This window comes from Melozone crissalis, unplaced genomic scaffold, assembly GCF_028551555.1.
Source record: "Melozone crissalis strain CALT ecotype California unplaced genomic scaffold, PUWL_Pcris_2 ptg000027l_1, whole genome shotgun sequence".
NCBI lineage: Eukaryota > Metazoa > Chordata > Aves > Passeriformes > Passerellidae > Melozone > Melozone crissalis.
In genome coordinates this window covers 12,679,175-12,685,174 of record NW_026535805.1, presented here as the reverse complement: position 1 = coordinate 12,685,174, position 6,000 = coordinate 12,679,175, and positions in this window count along the sequence as shown.

Below are 6,000 nucleotides of genomic sequence, written 5' to 3'. Positions count from 1 at the left end.
GCTGCTTTTCCTGCTATGGCAGAAGAGTATGTGGCTCCTGTAACAAACTAAATGTGTAATTCTTCTACTGCTCTTTATTTGGAGGCTACTTGTCATTATACTAGAAATTGCATTTCAGTCTTGGCTTACTGATGTTCTTTCTCTGCTGTCAGCAAATTCAGTTTGCCTTGGCTGTTTGTTGATAGTTTTGAAGTAAATCTTTCCAAATAAGTTCATTGCTTGTAGTCTTTGAAGTATGCATTATATTACTTTAAATGGATATTTGCTTTAAGAATGTCAAATAAAATGTTATTAAAACTTACAAAAATAAAAACTTTGCTTTTTTTATTCTTTCACATGTAGAACATATAGCTGGTGCTTCAGTGATGTTTGAGGACAACAAAATTTAAAATCTAGATTCTGCATGATACACACAATATATTCTGTGAGTCTGCAGGAAACTATATGACAAAAAATATATTTGATCCATAATTTTTGGATGGAAAGCTTTCTGGGAAAGCTTGGGCTTTCCCAGATCTCACTTGTTCTAGCTAAACTATCTAGATTAAGTAAAACTACACCAGGAATGTTTGTGTCTGGAATATCTGACAGAGGCAGCATGTTTTTTGTCCAGTTTAGCTGTGTGGGAACAGAAGTAGAACAGTTCCAACTACTAAATATGGATTTTTATTTTTTTTTTAATTAGAGAATCAGATTATTTTGCAAGTATAATTATTTTGTCTGCATTTCCTTGTAGCTCTAAAGTGTGGGTTGCAATCCATGAAATGACCCTCACAGCATTATTCTGTGATGATACTCAGGAATATCCTAACCATGAGTTTTCCAGATACAATTAGTATTAAACTAATTCTATTTATGTAATACTAAACAAGATATGCAGTCTACACTATCTCTTTAATAATATCCAAAAAGCTTCTTCCTTCAGAAACCTTTATTTGACAACACAGTTTTTCACTTACACCCCATGACTGGACTGTTTTTCCTTTTGCCATTCAAGAGTGTTCAAATGCATCTGCTGTGGAAAAGTGCAGCTACTCCTTGACAAAGTCGTGGGCATCTGTTGAGATGATAAAAGGCCCTTCCTCCTGCTGGAGTCCTTTGGTTTTCTATTGGAGGTCACCGTCCCGGGATATCCTCTTACAGAAAGTCCATGGCATAAAGGAAATAACAATACACAGACACAACATTATGAGCAGAGTAACAAAAAAGTGAGATCTCCAAATGCCATTAAGTAAAACATTTCTTCTCTCCCCTCTATAGATTTACTTAGATTCAAATACAAGAAACCTGCTGGTGTTGGATAACTTTTATGGCTTTTATGTATTTTTAGAAGTTGTGCCTACATCTGCACAAAAGGAAGAAAAAAATCTGACTTTCCAATTGCAAAAGATTTTTCCCCAAGTAATTACAATACTGATGTGACAACTTGTGGTGGGTTGACCATCAGCTAAGTACACATTGGCTTGCCCCACCCTGCCCTGCCCAAACAGAATGGGGCAAAGAATTGCAAGATCAGAAGCTGAAAAGAAGGGGGCCAAGATGAAGACAGTTTAATAAGTGAAGCAAAGCTGCACACACAAGAAAATTGAATTAAGGAATTTATTTTCTGCTTCCCACTGGTAGGCAGATGTTTAGATGTTTTCTGAGAAGAGCCTTAGCACACATAATGGTTACTTGGTAAAACAGATTAAATGAGAACAAATGTCCCTTATCCTAATTCTTTCTTGAAGTCTTTGGTGCTGAACATGACACCATGTTTAGGCAATATCCCTTTGGACAGTTTGGGTCAGTTGCCCTGGATTTTTTCCCTCCCATGTTCCTGCACGTGTCCAGTATACTCACTGCAGGGGCAGAGGGGAAAACAGTTTATATCCAAAAACCAACACAAGAACTACATGTATTCATTCCTAGATGTTTTTTTTCTGGTCTAGCCTTTTAGCTTAATTACAATGGAGAAACAGTGTGTAACCTTGAATGCCTCCACAGGTAGAAGATGTGCACTGACACATTACAAGTGAAAGCCTAAGTGAGAAATAGCAGGGAAAGTACAAATTAATGCGCTGAGTTACATAACTTACACTGCAGATGATTTTATTCTCCATCCAGTATAATAGCAAAAATAGAGATGAATAGTATATTGTTATCTCAGCTGTATCATTGCATCAGATTCTTGAGATCATCTCTTGCTTGTTTGTCAAGAGTCCAGTCGCCATTTCCCATCTTCTCTGAGGCTGTCTAGGGGTTTGTTCCATTCTCTTTCCTCAATATCATGCATTAGCTTGCTACTTTCAGGTTACAGTGAATGTTAATTTTCATAGAGCTTTTCAGTTAATTTATGGAAATAATCTATGTTTTGTGACAACAACAATCTACTATGTATTCAGAAGACTTTTTTTTGTCTCTGTATGCTTCAAGAATATTTATCAAGTATTTTCATGTCCTAGCCATACGTGAGATAGTATTCTTACACTTTATTTGTTTACAGCCAGCTCTTCAAACATCTAAAGAAGTGCACTTAATTACTTGAACTACAAGTCATTCCTCCCAGCTGTCATAATCTATAGGAATTCAAGATCTCAATTCAAGACTTTTCACTCCCAGGAATCCTCTATACCTCCAGAATATTGTAATAAGCAGTCAAATTCCTAAATTAACACAGTTTTTGTGTTTTTAAAAGTAACTAAACAAAGTTACTCTCTGAATGTTTTAATGTTGATTTTCTATTCAAGTTACTGCTGTTTAAGTTGTGAGACAGTGTTGTGGTGCCTAAACTGACAAAGAAAGGAACACCATGTCAGCAAAACACAAATATTTAACAGATGATCAAGAGAATACAAGTACTTGAAATATGACATTTAATTAGTCTCTATGAGAGAAGACCTAACTCACAAAGGTCTGTGTTTGAGAATGTAAAGAAGAACATGTCCAGAATTGGCTTAGAGAGTGCATTCACTGTGTGCATTTTTCTTTCCTCCCTTGGTGTCACCCAGAAGAATTTTCCTGCCCTTTTACTCTGATTTTCAGAGGTAATCCAAGCCAGTGAGATGAGGGAAGGCACTTCTATTCTTTCCTGCTGCTTTAGAATGGACACCTTAATTGGGAGCCATTGATCTGCTAGTACCTCAAGATACTCACTTTTCATAGAACCTTTTCTTCTTAGGTGAAGATTCATGAGAAGGCTGGAGCTTGGCAGTGTGATGAGATTTTATGTGACAGTGGCTAAGAAGTAACAAAAACTATGGAAAAGAGCTTGTGGGTGGCAGGAAGGGGAGGATTTATTTTCTGTCCAGGTTCCTAAATCTCACAAAACCACTGACTGGAATGAGCTTGTTTCAAGAAGGTAACATTTCAGCTAAGTTTTAACTTGAAAGATTTGTTAATTCCATAGAATCATTTTCTTCATCTACACCCTCTGTTTCTGCCTCTAGATTTGGGTCAGCTGTAATCAAAATTTGGTCAGAATAGTCATAGTTTATGCCACAACCCATCGTTTCTTATTCAGTCACCTCATTCACTGACCATATCTATTTTTAATATTTAAACTAATACATATTTTTTGAAAGTATTGAAGAACATCTGGCAGCAGTATATAAGTGTGTTTCTGTTGACACAAATACTGAAAATCAAATGTATGGAATGTGCAAGGTGCTGTTTTAAGTATATTGATATTTTTGTAGGAGTTGGTGCCTGTATCTGCATCACGCAAGCAGGATATTCCTGAGGTGAGTCTAATTTCATAAATGCCAAAACCCCATGTCTTTTCCAGTGATCAGCACTGCCTTCAGAGCACCAAGAGCCATGCATACATTAACTTTTAGAAATTCAGGAAAACTGTTAACTTAGCAATGGTCCATGATAAAGGTCAAATCCAGAGAAAAACTTTGCAACTAGAAATATGTAGGCACAGAGTTTGTGGTAATTGGGAGTGGGGCTGCAGCCCAGCCTCATCCCCAAAGGGCACAGCTGTGAGCAGCAGGTGAGCAGCATTGGAGGCAATGAGCCACGGAGTGCCCAGGGGCATTGACCAACCACAAAGGGAGCAGAGGGCGCACGGGTGCAGTGCAGGAACATGAGGGGTATAAAAGGCTGGGCTAAAGAACAAGAAGGGCTTTCTAAGGTGCTGTGATGTTACTCTGTATGGGTTGAAGCTTTCTGAAATTGTATGGTGATACCCTGTGTATTGTGGCTGTCTCAACTGTAATGCGTGCTGTGACAAATACCTGGTGGTTTTTATATAGCAGATATTAGCAAGGGTAAGTAAGGCACTGCGAACACATCTGACTCACTTCTATGCCTCTCTATTTCCATTACAATTTCTAATTTATTTGATATAACTCTATGCTGATAATATCACTGGGGACATCAGAATAGTCTCTGACTTACTGCATTGACTATTTAATAAAGGAATTACTCAACCAAGGTTTTAGTTAGTTAGATGACTAGTAATTAGGAATATCCAGGAATACAAGATCCAGCTTATCCAATTTCTGCTATCTTCACATTCCCAGGTGTCAAAAAGGATTAGTGATTGCATTCCACCAGTTAAAAAGTTAATTTTTAGGACTTTAATTCTTACCTTGCTGTTTGATCTAAAAATTTGCCTTAGATTCTTGTATCCTTTATAATGAAGCAAGATACTCTTCACACTATTCCTTTGAGATTTAGTCCTATCAAAATTATTTTATCATTTTTCCTGAATACTGAGATCTCATCCAAAATTCATCCTTAATCTCAGTGCCAACATTTACCTTAATTAACAGACAGTTATCAGTATTTCCCACCTAACTCTCATTCAGCTCCAGGGAGATGTCATTCCACCTTCTGAACATTAGGAAAACACTCTCTTTAATTATTTCCAGGACAAAATGACACACTTAAAGAATTTCCTCTTGGACTCCTTGCCTTTTCCCTCACCCCTGTCCCAACTCCTGGACTTTCCTCATGGATCTACAACTTCAAATGTCTTTCAATATCAACAGGCTGACTCCTTCAATTCACCTTATGCTTCATTTTCCCAAGTAATTGTGGCAGGATGCCTTAACAGGTAAACTGCAGCTTCCTGCATATGTTCACTCCTCAGTAGTTCCTCCTACTGGTGTTTATATGCTTATGCTTGATATTCAGGTTAGTTGAGTGGCTGATCAAGAGGTTAGCTGATTAAAATCCCAAATATTAATTTCTCAAAGTATGCTGGCTAATCCCAAAGTGGGGTTTCTGTGAACAGCCACTCAGAGACAGAATGATCATTTTTACAGACACAGTAATTCAGAGAACTGCATTCAACAGGGAACTGCCCTTTGTCCCTGCACCTTCAGGTGACCTGTGAGCAGGCTGCTGGATAGCAATGGAAATGAAGGATGGTTAGGGTTACCTTCTCTTTTTAGGGGAATGTTTATGATGTGATAAGCAACAGCCTCAAAGACATTGTGATGAGCAGTTTGTGATCTCCTTCTCACTGAGCACAAAAAGTCAAAATAGTGGAACGTAAATTGGCATGTAAATGGAAATGAAAGCTATTAAATTAGTATAATTACAATCTAGAGAATTTAATCCAAAGAGTACCCTTCTCTCTCTCTTTAGTCACAGCCATGGTAACACGTGGGAAATGCAAGAAGCAGGTTGCCAATTTCATTCATTCATGCAGGGACTATTTTGATAAGAAATGCCAGACCATGAAGTTTTATTTCTCAAGAGACACATCCTGTCCCTCTTCAAAAGACATTTTTATAATAAAATATATTAGATACTGCAGACAAGCAACTAAATGCTTGTCTTAGCATTTGGGAAGCATTTTACTGAGGGGACACAGGTCCTGCCCACGAGGCACCAAGCAGCAGAGTAGACAGAAGTTCTCTCCATCTTTTTGGGAAAGACCACTATTAGATCATTGCAAAATATGTACAAGGCAGTCTTCCTCTTCTGTACTGAGGTTTCCCTTGGTGGGAAAATATTGAATGGAGGCATTGCCAAATAATTTCCTCACAGAAAAAAAGCTACTAC